This window comes from Sciurus carolinensis, chromosome 4, assembly GCF_902686445.1.
Source record: "Sciurus carolinensis chromosome 4, mSciCar1.2, whole genome shotgun sequence".
NCBI classification, from domain to species: Eukaryota; Metazoa; Chordata; class Mammalia; order Rodentia; family Sciuridae; genus Sciurus; species Sciurus carolinensis.
Genome location: NC_062216.1, coordinates 18,999,534 through 19,013,090, shown reverse-complemented (window position 1 = coordinate 19,013,090; position 13,557 = coordinate 18,999,534).

The following is a 13,557-nucleotide window of genomic DNA, read 5'->3' as shown; positions in this document are numbered from 1 at the left end:
CTAAATGTAGGAGAACACTATTATTTGATGAGTCTTTATTATTGGAACTACAGAGTAGCTGGCAATACTTAAAAACCTCAGCTATATTTTCTCTGTGATTTCATGTTTCATACGTTTCAATGTAAGACTTGAGTACTTTCTTTAAGAGCATCAGAACCATTGTTCATGCATTTCTTGCTCAAACTCTGTCCTCCCCAGAGGTAGAACATTATGATCCACTAATGACAAGAGAAACTGCTTTGTGCATTGAGTAGGAATGAATTGGTTCAAGATTCATCCCATTTGGGGCATGTTAAATTTTTTTTTATGAAAAGTGACATACAGATTGTTAATTAAAACACAAACACACACACACACACTCCAATAGCACAGAAGGGTAAAAGATGAAATAAAATGTTTTCCCCTACGACTGTTCCAGGTCTTACTACCCAATTGGGAGTGCTCCCTTTTCTAGGAATACACAGATATATATTTATGAATGGTAAGGGATTTCTTACAATTCAAGTCTTACAATCATTCATTTCCCATTGCCATAATAAATTATCATAACATAATGACTTAACACAATACAAATATGTCATCACTCAGTTCTGGAGGTCAGAGTTGGGAGAGCTGCAGGGGAGAAGTCGATTCCTTCCCTTTCCCAACCTCCAGAGATTGCCTGCATTCATCCTTTGCCTGGTATCCCTGTGTTCCTCTGACCTTTGTTCCTGTCATTACACGCCTTTCTTTCACTCTGATCCCCCTGCCTCCTTTAGGTAAGGATTCTTTTGATTGCTTTGCGACCACCCTGATAATCCAGAATGATCTGCCCATTTCAAGATCCTTAACAAAATAATATCTACAAAGCAGGTCCCTCTTGTCTTGCAGGGAAATTTGTTCATTCATTTCAGGAGTGAAGACAAGCTGCCTTTGGAGGGTCCTTATTCTGCCTACCATCACATCCCTTCAGAAAGTGATATCACTTAGGTCCAGTACCTCATTTCATTGCTAATTATGTTATCTTGTCACTGCTGTTGATTATCATTCATACTTAGATTTCCATCTAGGTTCTTTGGTAACTAGGAAAATGTTTATTTTCTTTAACGTTATTGTAGGCTTTAAGATCCTCCATTAAACAAGAAATGAACTTTCATGTGGAAAACTCAAAGATAAATATTTCCCGGAAATATCTTTCACTCCATTTTATTTTGATATCTCAGCATTAATTGATTAATTGATCATTTCCTCCTGCTTGCAATGTTTTCTTTTGTTTTTGTTATTCTACCAGGTCTTCTCTGGAGGATGTATACAGTAAACTCCTCTGGGTGTATATTAATTATCTGGCTAATCTCCAATCTCATGACTTTAAATATCACCTCTGTACAAAGAACTCAAATTAATTTACTCTGCTCCCTCCTCTTGACCTGAAAATTCAGTTGCGTTTTGTGACTCTCTTCATGTAAATGTCTAATTGGCATTTAAAATTTCCATGACAGAGCAGAATTTTTGAATCTCTACCCACCACCCCTACTAAATAATCCTCTCTTCTCCCCAGCTTTTCTCATCTCAGTGACAATTTTCTTCATTCAATTAGGGAAGCACACACACACGGCACACATGCACACACACCGGGGAAACATGTTCGACTTTCTTCTCTCACCTCTGCACTCAATCCTACAAGTCCAGTTACCTCTATATTTTTGTGTATTTTTTAATTTATTTTTTAATTTTTTACAGACGGCATTTTGATTCATTGTACACAAATGGGGTACATCATTTAGTTTCTATGATTGTACATGATGAAAATTCATACCATTCGTATAATCGTACGTGTACATAGGGTAATGATGTCTGTCTCATTCCACCATTTTTCATACCCCGCTCCCTCTCATTTCCTTCTACATATTCTAAAGTTCTTCCATTCTTCTCTCCTTCCCCACCCGCACTCCCATTATATATCATTCTCCACTTATCAGGGAAAACATTTGGCCTTTGGTTTTTTGAGATTGGCTAATTTCACTTAGCATGATATTCTCCAGTTCCATCCATTTATTTGCAAATGCCATAATATTATTTTTCTTTATGGCTGAATAACACTCTATTGTGCATATATACCACAATTGGCATGGATGTGGGGAAAAAGGCACACTTTTTAACCTCTATTTTTTGAAAAATCAGTGTCTCACTGTGTTTCATCTTCTTTATCACTAAAGCTCTAGTTCAAGCAACTAAGTCCATCAACTGGGAATGGCAGTAACTTCCTTTTTATTTCCCTCTTCGTCCCTTATATCATCCAGTGACCTTTCCCAGATGTTTAACAGATCAGATCACTTCTTTGTCCAAAACTCTCTGACTTCTAACCTTACTTAGACTAAAATTCTCTACTCTTCGGCATTTTGACATATTTGGTATTTTGACCCTGAGGGGTTGAGTGGCTTCCACTGGGATGAATACAGGGATCGTGATGTTCTTGGAGAGGGAAAATTTCTACTAAATCTTGACAGGAAAAGGAAATAGCCTGTGAAGACATTTAAGATATAAACAAATAATCTTTTAGGCAGAGTAGAAATGATAGCTAGGTCAGGGAGAAATTAGGAGCTTGTGTTTAGACTGTGACCAGTGATGTCAAGACTGTGACATCTGCTGGCAATAACTGCTTCTGTGATTCCAAATTTAACTCAATTGTCAGTCGAGGCTAAAGCTTCATAGTTTGGATTCAGTCTAAAAGAATCAAAGCAATGATGTTCATGTTCTAAGCGGAATCTCTGGGGACTGGGACATGAAGGCAGTAGGAAGCACAGAGAACTCAAGAGAAAAGGTGAAAATCAAGACAGAATGCTGCCGTTTGGTTCAGTTACCTGGTCTGCTGATTATCCAGTCAACGATAAGTGCTAAAGTTCTGAGATTCATTTTATTTAAAGAAGTTATTTCATTTCAAAAATCAATTCTTTTTTATTAATTTTTCTGCAACTCTTGTCCTGTCCATGATCCTTCCAAATCTTCCTCTGTAACAGTTTTTCATTGAAACTTTTAATTTTGCTAGAGATACGTTAATGAACTTCTTCCAATAAATAGGGAGAAAAAAGAAAGAAAGAGAGAAACACAGCTTCCACTTGGATGTTTTTCCAGGTAGCTGCATGAACTCAGTACTTTACAAGGCCATAATGTTCTTTTTCATGTGTAAGTATGTATTTTGGTCAGTTTATGGGCTTTTAAGTCATTAGTACATTAGGGCAGTTCAATTTCTCGTTACTCACATCCACAAAAAAGATCAATTACAGTGAATATCTTTAACCCCATCTCCTAGACAGTCAATAAGTTTTCCAGGGCAAAATCTTTTTGCTGACCTGTGACAGTGTTATGTGTAAATGCTCTATAATGCTATCTTCAGTCAGAGATATAATTTTATTTGTATCCTTTTCTGACCTTTCTTAATCATTATCTTGAAATAAATGGATTACAGGAAAGTAACCAGAAAAATTACCTGTATAATGATCCCTTAGTTCTAGAACTACTTTCCTGCTATGCAAACCATTTGTATCTACATTCTATTTTTATTCTTCAGAAGAACACCATAGATGAGACCCAGATAAGCACACTTGTTTTGAAAGAAAAAATAAAAATCAACCATGTTTAGTAATTGGCTAATAAGAATTAGCAATAGAACTAGAACCCAGACTTTCTGATTCCTAGGTCTATTGTTTTTCCTACTTTGTGATTCAATGGTCATTAAAGAGTTAGATGGGAAGATTCATGTGAAGATATAATTAAGGATATGAGATAATATTGTAACTATATGATATTCATATTTTTACCCTCGAGAGATTTCTTTTCAATTCATAATCAGAAAATTATTCTGTATGCCAAACATTGATATTATGGAGGTGAGTATAAAATTTTATCTCATGCTAGCAGCTCAGAAAAAAAACAGAACACTAGGGCATCTGGCCAAAGAAGAGAAATTACTCAGATAATAGACCACCAACTTGGCAACAGGTATTTTACAGATCACAGAGTAGAAAATCCAAGCCTCACAGTCACTACAATAGGTAATGACTCTGCACTTTATGTGAACCTTGTGTAGTGGTAGAGGTGGAAACCAGACATCTTTTACAGAGTTCAATAATCTTTCTGCTAGAAGTAAATGGTATTTGAGCATAGACAGGTATGGAAGAAGCACAGCTGAGAACACATGAGAATTACCAGAGCTTGGCACCAAAAGAAGAAAATAGGTACCAACTGAGGGTAAGAGGTTTCTCTAACTCTTAGAGAAATGGAAATCAGCATCTTAGTAATTATATATATATATATATATAATTATATATATAATTACATACATATGTATGTATATTTATATTTATAATATAGTAGTGATTTCTACATATGCACTAATTATGTGTTTGCAGTTGGAGGGGAGGATTCAGCACAGGATGTGATTCGTAACTGTGATTTGAATGATGTCCCTTTAGGATTTAACATGCAGATTTTGCATCATGCATCTCTAGGGGGGTTGCTTTACATGGACAAGGCTGGGTGAGAAAAATTGTGACTGGATACACCTGCCTAACTCCTATATTCTCTATGTGTTGGTGTGTATGTACCTTCATCTTTCTTCTTTTTTTTTTTTTTTTTTTTTTTTTTTGCGGTGCTGGGCACTGAACCCAGGGCCTTATGCATGCAAGGCAAGCACTCTACCAACTGAGCTAGGTCTCCAGCCCCTATCTTCATCCTTCTTTTAGTTCAGTGGTGATCTCAGAAAGACTCTGACCATTTGATTTAGTATTCTCTCCAACCTCAGTCAGTCTCTACCTTCTTATTTAATGGTATTGTCTTCAAGGCATTTATGACTTAAAATTTCCTTGTTCATTTTTTCAGGCTTATCGTCATTTTCCTGCTCTGTGAAAGTATAAACCTTCTTCATGAATGAGCCATAGCTACAGAGAAATGCCTGGTGTCTAATGGGAGTGCAAAAAACATTTGTTGAATAAAATGAATAAATATAATAAATATTATTTTGATGATTAAATGAGATAATGAAAATAATCTATCTGGCACAAAGTGGAATTTGCTAAGAAATCTATATTTTTTGTCATTTTCTGACATTCTAATAATTCTTTACATGCAAACTCAACTCCTTAGCCCTCTTTTGCTTCTTCACACTTGCCTGGAAAAAAATTCCAATCCTGCTTGTATCCAACTCCTCACATACTCCTGCTCCACCTACACATCTGAACATGGTTGAAGAAGAACATACCACCTTGCTTCTTGGTCTTTAAATTCTTGATTCAACTAAAGGGAGACCTTTGAGATGCCCAGAAATTCTTTTCTCTTCTACCCTTTCTGATTTATTTCATCTTCTGTGTCCTGAAACCAATACCAACTCTTCCTCCTCAGTTGATCACCATCTATTGTGAAAAATAAGAGCAAACAGAAGGAGTTCACACATTCCTCTAAGAATTTTCTGTCTGTCTCCATCTGGGTTGGGTTAGCCTTCATGGATGTGGAATCAGTAATCACATAGGAACCCAAATTCAGAAGGGCTCTGCACTTGGGATTTAATGCTTTGTGGACCCTGTTTTAAAATATAAATCCTCCGTACTTTTTCTTTGATTTGTGTTTTGTAAGTGAGGCCTAATAGGCTAAGGGGGCTTTCAGGGGCTTGGGAACATGACTCACAGGTCCTCCCTTATTGTTCCCCTGCCGCCTCCAAATGGGGTTTCGAGCACTCAGTGCCTGATCCGGGGCCCCTTCCTCTCCCCGCTCTCCTGTCATGCTTTGTCCCCACAGCTGCTATTGTCTTTCACTGTTTCCATTTTTTCATTGCTCTAACCAAAAGACCTGGCAAGAACAAGGTAGAGGAAGAAAATTTTATTTTGGCTCATAGTGTCAAAAATCTCAGTCCATAGATGAGCAACTCCATAGTTCTGGGCCCAAGGTCAGGCCTGCACAAAGCATCATGGTGGTAAGGCATGGCAACAAGGAAGCAGAGAGAGCTCTGCTCACCAGGGACAAAACATAAAACCCAAAGACACATCCCCAGCCAGGTGTCTCCTCTAGCCGTACCTTACCTGCCTACAGTCACTGCCCAGTTAGTCCATACCAGTGGATTAATCCACTAATTAGGTTACACCTCTTTTAAAAATCCCATCATTTAACCTCTGAAAATTCTTGCATTGTCTCACACATAAGCTTTTGGGGGACACATCATATCTAAACCATTACATCTACCTAGAGATGCAAATTGAGTTGGTTCTGCATTCTTCTGTTACTCTCCAAGCCTGGAACATCTGGACACTGGTGCAGTGTGGATCAGGTTTGGGCATATGCACTATGACATCTTGAGTCAAGACAATACAATGACTGGTCTGGAAGTTGTATGGCTCATTCCTTTAGTAGGTGACTAGGCAGGAGTCTTTATCCTACTCCTATCCCAGACCTGAGCATATCATAGGGAGAAGATTATGAAAATTATTTGGCAAAAAGTGCCTATATTTGGAGGGTCATCCATGGTGATGGTTTGTTTTATGTGTCAACTTGGCAGGACCAAAGTGTTCAGATATGTGGCAAACATTATTCTGGATGTTTCCGTGAGAATGTTTGATGTGGTTAACATTTAAATTATGGGATTTTAAAAGCAAATTGGCTTCTGTAATGTGGGTGGGCCTCTCCCAGTCAGTTGAAGACCTAAATGAAACAAAAGATTGACCTACTAGGAGCGAGAGGGAATTCCACCAGCAGATGGCATTTGTATTAGTCAGAGTTCTAGAGGAGCAGAACCAACAGCATAGCTATGTGTTATTATAAAAGGGGAATTTATTAGACTGGCTTATGCAATCAGAAGCTCGATAGTTCCACAATGGCTGGCTGTACTCTGGGGAAAGAGTAATTGCTCAGTTCAAGAAGCTGGAGCTTCAGAGCAAGAGGGACTAATGATGTAGCCCCAGTCCAAGACTGAAGGTCTGGAAGCTCCCTGGAGAGTCACTGGTGAGATTCTACATTGGAAAAGTGAGGGAACTGAACTCCTGTGTCCTTGGGCAATGGTGGCAGGGAGAGATGTGCCCACTCAAGAAGAATCTAGCTTCAATCTGCCACCCTTCTTCTTCCAACTTGTGTTCCATCTGGGCCCCCAGTCTACTGAACAGTGCCCCCACATTCAAGGTGGCTCTACCTTGTCAGCTTGCCACATGCCAGTGGGCTCCTGAGATACCCTCATAAACACACCCAGAAATCTTTTCATCCCAAACACTTCCTAGATATCTCTCAATCCAATCAAGTTCATAGCCCAGATTAACCATCACAGCACAGAACTACAACATGGACTCTGTAGGCAACCAACCTGCCACCATGTAGATTTTATACTTGTCAGCTGTCAGCTTCCATCATCACATGAGCCAATTCCCTAAAGTAAATTTCTTTATATACATATATATAATACATACATATACACATATATATAATACATATATATATACATATATAATACATATATATATTATATATATATATATACATATATATATATCTCACTGCCCTGTGTAGCTGATCCCTGTGCTGTAATGCGTGCTGACTCTCTGCACATGCAGACAGCCAGAGGGCATGGAGATACATCATTACACTCAGCATTCCATGTGCAGGGACACATGTACGTATGATCCCTATCCATGCGCATCTCTGCCCTGTCTATATCACATCCTATCTAAAAATAGGATTTGGTAATCTCTCTCAAGTAACTGGGAATGTGAAATCTTCATTTCTTTGTTTCCTTAGGTAAAGAAGAAATAAGTCAGTTACTATCATACGTAACAAATCACATCCTCTCATGGTCTCTGTTCTGCTGGCATCTCAGTGCTTTCTGAACAGAATAACCCATTAAATAGATGGGTCTTTCCACTGAAACAGAAACAGTGGGCAGCAGCAAATATTCTCTTACCAGAATAATATTGATGATTTTGTCTTTAAAAGTAATGTTGGTTTTCCATACATTTGTGCATGCTAGGAAACCTAAAGCCGTAATTGGAGTGGAGACATTTTATGAGTGGTTTATAATGAAGCATTTATTCCAGGAAGTCACATGTCCCAAGTTTTCAGGTCTCAGTTTGTATCTACTATTCCTTTTATACTGGAGAATAGGGATAATGAAAGTACATAGAAATCAGACAAGCCAAGCTAAAAGCAGGGTGAATACATGGAAAAGTACAGGAGAACATGAAAGAAGATGAGGCGATGATCAGGAAGCAATCCAGCAACAGAAAATCCACTGAGGGCAAACATGCACATGGTCTCCTAGAACAAATAAATATTTGATAACAATCAGTTACGAAAGCATCTATCTTGAGGGGGAAAATTCCTACTCCTTTTATCCTGTCCCAGCTCCTGTGTCTGAAGCCTTTCCCTCTTTCTGATTACGTCGCTGCTTCCTTTATGAAGATTTCAAATCATATTCTCCACGTTGTATAACACTCCTTACATATATATTTTTCCTTTTAAGTTGGCTTTATTTTTTGGAGCAATTTTAGATTCATAGCAAAATTGAATGGAGGGTACAGTGATATCCCATATCCTCTTTCCTTATGAGCACAGTCACCCCCACAATCAGCAACACACACCAAAGTGGTACATTTGCTACAGCCATGAGCCCACACTGACACATTGTTATCACCCAGACGCCATGGTGTGTGTTAGGGTTCACTCCTGCCTCCTATGTAGGTTGACAAATGTATGACATGTACTCATCCTTGTAATGCCATACAAAAGAGTCTCACTACCCTGAAAAGGCTCTGTGCTCCTCTTATTTATTCGTCCCTTCCCTCTAATCCCTGGCAAGCCTTGATCTCTTTACACTCTTCGTAGTTCCTAACCTTTTCCAGTGTCATACACTTGGAACCAGAGACTACATACTCTTTTCAGACTGAATTCTTCATTTAGTAACATGCATTTAAATTTTTGCTGTGTCTTTTCAGGGTTCCATAGTTCATTTCCTTCTTAGTACTGAGTAATATTCCATTTGTCTGAAACTACCACAATAACTTTATCTGTTTACCTACTGAATGATGACTAGGTGTATCAGCATGTAGGTTTTTGTGTGAACATTAGTTTTCGACTCCTTTGGTAAGTACCAAGGATTACAATCGCTGGATTATATGGTAAAAATATGTTTAGTTTTATGAGAAAATGCCACGTGCTATCTTCCAAAGTGGCTGTACAATTTTGTATTCCCACCAGCAAGCCAAGGATGCTCTGCATTCTTGCCTGCGTTGGATGTTGTCAGTATTCTGAATGTTGGTCAGGTTAGTGGGTGTGTACAGGTATCACTGCTTACGTGTTTTTAATTTAATTCCCTGACATTCTGCATTTGCCTCTTAGTCACAAAGTTTAATTTTTCAAGTTTGCCTTCTTTCTCTCTCTCTCTCTTTTTGTCTCTCCATTTGAGACATTTTTCTTCCCTTTGTTTATAACTCCCCCAGTCTGCAAAATGGAGATGTTCCCTAGCACTTGGAAAAATGTTCCGTGGTACTAACACTTGCTATCCATGACAAATATTACCCCTGACTAAGCATGCAGCATATCCCATCTGCATGCCCCATGATACAATTGGGTAACTTTCTGAGTAGTGGAATATGATAAATTTCTCTCTCTTTTTAAAATTTCCTAAAGAGGGTGAATTGGATAGAACCTGATCTCTTAATAATTGTTTTTAAAAATTTTAATATTTTTGTTCTAATTTGTCATACATTATAGTAGAATGCATTTTGACATATCACACATAAATGGAGTATAACTTCTCATTCTTCTGGTTGTACATGATGTAGAGTTACACTGGTCATGTAATCATATGTACACATAAGGTAATAATGTCTGATTCATTCTACTATCATTCCTACCCTCCTACCCCCTCCACTCTTTTCACTCACCTGTATATAATCCAAAGTACCACTATTCTTCCATAGCCCTCCTGCCAGTTATTGGGAATTAGCATTCACATATAAGAGAAAACATTAGGCCTTTGGTTCTTTGGGATTGGCTTATTTCGTGTAGCATGATATTCTCTAGCTCCATCCATTTACCTGCAAATGCCAAAATTTCTGTCTTCTTTAAGGCTGAGTAATATTCCATTGTGTTTATAAACCACATTTATTTATCCATTCATCTGTTGAAGGGCTCTTAGGTTGGTTGCATAGTTTAGATATTGTGAATTAAGCTGCTATAAACATTGATGTAGCTGTGTCACTGTAGTAAACTGATTTTAAGTCCTTTGGGTATAAATTGAGGAGTGGGATAGCTGGGTCAAATGGTGATTCCACTCCAAGTTGTCTAAGGAATCTCCATACTGCTTTCCAGAGTGATTATACCAATTTGTATTCCCACTAGCAATGTACGAGTGTACCTTTTCCCCCACGACATCCTCACCAACATTTATTGTCTCTTGTATTCTTGATAATTGCCATTCTGACTGGAGTAAGATGAAATCTCAGTGTAGTTTTGATTTGCATTTCTCTAATGGCTAAAGATGTTGAACATTTTTTCACATATTTGTTAATTGATTGTATGTATTTCTTCTTCTGTGAAGTGTCTGTTCAGTTCCTTAGCCCATTGATTGATTGAGTTATTTGGGGTGGCTTTTTTTTTTTTTTTTTTGGTGTTAAATCTTTGAGTTCTTTATATATCCCGGAGATTAGTGCTCTATCTGAGGTGCATGTAGTAAAGATTTTCTCTCATTTTATAGACTCTCTCCTCACATTATTGATTGTTTCCTTTGCAGAAGTTTTTTAGTTTGAATTCATCCCATTTTTTGATTCTTGATTTTACTTCTTGTGCTTTAGGAGTCTTGTTAAGGAAGTCAGATCCTAAGCTGATATGATGAAGATTTGGGCCTGCTTTTTCTTCTATTAGGCACAGGGCCTCTGCTACAGTACCTAAGTCCTTGATCCACCTTGAGTTGATTTTTGTACAGGGTGAGAGATAGAGGTTTAATTTCATTTTACTACTTATGGATTCCAGTTTTCCCAGCACCATTTGTTAAAGAGGTTATATTTTCTCCAATGTATGTTTATGGTGCCTTTGTCTAGTATGAGAAAACTGTGGTTATGTGGATTTGTCTCTGTGTCTTCTATTCTGTACCATAGGTCTACATGTATGTTTTGGTGCCAATACCGTGCCATTTTTTGTCACTATGGCTCGGTAGTATAATTTAAAGTCTGGTATTTTGATGCCTCCTGCTTCACTCTAAGGATTGCTTTGACTATTCTGGGTCTCATTTTTTCAAATAAATTTCATGATTTATGTCATTGGGATTTTAATAGGAATTGCATTAAATATGTATAATACTTTTGATAGTATGGTCATTTTGACAAAGTTAATTCTGCCTATCCAAGAGCATGGGAGATCTTTCCATTTTCTAAGTTTTGTTTTTAATAATTGCTTTCTTTTTAAAATAAGGAGTAACAACTTATTGGTGTTGATCTTTTAAAATATAAATGTCTATAAGAGATAGAGCTTGTGTTTTCAGCTAATTTAAAACAGCAATTTAGAATTCTCTTTAGTTACTTATGTAATGCATGTTCAGTCATGAAAATTAAAGAATAGTGTATGATTGTGTGTGCATGCATATGTGTGTGTGTGTGTGTGAACCATAACCTCATCATATATATGAGCCCTATTGGCCTATATACTGCTGCTCTGTTTTGCATATATACTTAGAAGACATTACAGTCTGTATCTTGCTTATAGTTTATTTTAAAATCTTATGTTATCATTAAAATAGTATTTTATTGTCTGTATATCATTTCACCGTATTGATAATATCATTAAGTTTAACACTTCCTTGTTGATGGACATTTTGATCTTTGCACTTTTTAAACTGTAGATAGCCTTCCATAAATGTTCTACAGCTAATTTTGTGCACATTCCTGATTATTTTTCCTCTAGAAATTTCCATAGAGTCAAATTTATGGATCAAAAACAATGAACCTTTTTAAGGCTTTGAAAGTCTCTTGCCTAATTTTACCCTCAAAAGACTTTATGGATTTGCAGTCCTTTGAGAAGTGCACAAGAGTTATCAGACAACATTTACACCATCACTTTTACATATTGAGCATTAGAAATGTTGGACTCAGGGAAGATACCAACGTATGGAAGAAAAGAAAATTGGGTTGTGGGCAGTGGTAGGGGCAGAAAGAGGACATGCAAATGATCTTTCTATTGTAGAGAACACAACCTCCATGGGCTATTTACAAATGTATTGTTATTGAAATCTCAAAAATACCTTTTCTCCTAATACTCCTATCTTGTAACATCATAATAACCGGGATACAATTATCCTGGAAGCAAGAACATGAGCACTCACTCTTAACTTTTACTTCTAATAAAATTCTAAGAGTTTCCCATAATCCATTTCTTTAAAGTATTCTATCAGTAATAAAGCTATTTAGCTAAGATGGTGGTTAAGAGTCCATTTAGCTTTTGGCCAAAAATGTTTTACTGTTGGAATTCAGTGGAGATTCTGCTATAACAGAATCTTTTCCTCACTGTGGGAAAAATTGGGCAATTATCACTTTGAGGTGATTTATATAGAAAGTTACCGAGAGCTGGTTCCTGCTAGCTTTGCAATAGTATAGTTGTCACAAGCCCAAAATGTTTCTTTCATCTACCTGGGATTTTCTTTGTTTATTTGCTTTCTTCCTGTGGGACCAGGCTGAAATTCTATGAGAAAGAGAAAAAGAAAATAGTAATAGGAATGAGATGCAATGTTGAGAAATGTTTCTACCTATTAATTAATGGCTCTGTTTAGTATTTTTAATTTTTTTGGTAACATTTTGTGTACAAGTGTGTAAAAATATTTGGTTTCAATCTTGATTAGGAAATGGCAGAAGATAACAAGGAAAAAAGTATCAATTCATGATTGAGAGCCTTCACTGATGGGAAAATGCATACATGCATGGACCACAGTTCCAAAATGAGACTCTAGAGGGAAAAGAATATGACATCTTTGTACTATTTGTATGCCTGTATGTAGCTACCTTATGTGAGCCTTAATTTCTTTAATAATGAACAAAAAGAGATAACGTGTCTATATTAAGATTGCAACATGAATATTCAATTTGTAACTTCTTTGCAGGTTTCATGAATAGTTTCATGAAGTCTCAAGCAGTAACTGTACATAAACAGCCTGATTATTTTGACAGTTACTTAATTTGTGCCAAATACCATTGACACAAGAATATAGCTCTTGCTAACTTAGTAGTTACTTACCAACACTCTCCTGAGCATAATTAGCCGATTTTACTAGTGTACGTAGTACTTTTAGGAGATGCTGCCTAACCCCTTAACATTATTCTCTTCTTGCCAGGACAGCGTGACCAGTTAAGAAAAATGCCTGGCTACCATAAATCTGCCAGATGATTGTTTTGCCTTATTATGTCTTAGCTGCATCACTTCCCTCAAACCTGGTTGCTAGGGCAATGCATGACCTCCTTCTTTAAGAACTTCCTTTAAACTGTGATGCCAAAGAAGTGAAAAGCCAGCAAGATTTTTTTTATCCAAGAGAGAGAAAACAACAACAACAATGTGAGATGAAAG